This window comes from Eurytemora carolleeae, unplaced genomic scaffold (genome assembly GCF_000591075.1).
Source record: "Eurytemora carolleeae unplaced genomic scaffold, Eaff_2.0 scaffold31, whole genome shotgun sequence".
Lineage (NCBI taxonomy): Eukaryota > Metazoa > Arthropoda > Copepoda > Calanoida > Temoridae > Eurytemora > Eurytemora carolleeae.
This window is the reverse complement of record NW_019396511.1, coordinates 373,578-374,113: the sequence shown is the minus strand read 5'-3', so window position 1 is coordinate 374,113 and position 536 is coordinate 373,578.

Sequence of the window (536 nt, the reverse complement as noted above, 5' to 3'; positions counted from 1 at the left end):
CTGAGGTTAACCTCCAACCACCTCCCTCCTGAGGTTAACCTCCAACCACCTCCCTCCTGAGGTTAACCTCCAACCACCTCCCTCCTGAGGTTAACCTCCAACCACCTCCCTCCTGAGGTTAACCTCGAACCACCTCCCTCCCTAACAAATATCTGTATACGCCCCTGTAAAGTCGTCTTAAAATAAAAAATTATCTAAAACTCCAAACAAAGCACAGACCATAATTAATCCAAAAAGAAACTACGCCAATTAGTTGTATTTTTCTTCAAGGGTAGATATATAATTTTCCCTTAAAACCCACCCATTTTCTCTGTTTACTCAATTCTTAAAGAAGTCAATCATTTATTGTTCTTTTGCGCTTTAAAAGAGAGTTAGGCCGATAATCATTTACGCTTACAGTCTCTTTAAGAATTGCCCCAAAAATTTATTTATGCCTTGATAATTCCTAAATGTACACTCCAATGCATAAACGACATGAATTTAAATTCATGTAAATTCTAGAATTATAAATAATCTTTTTAGAAGCTCTTGGTTCG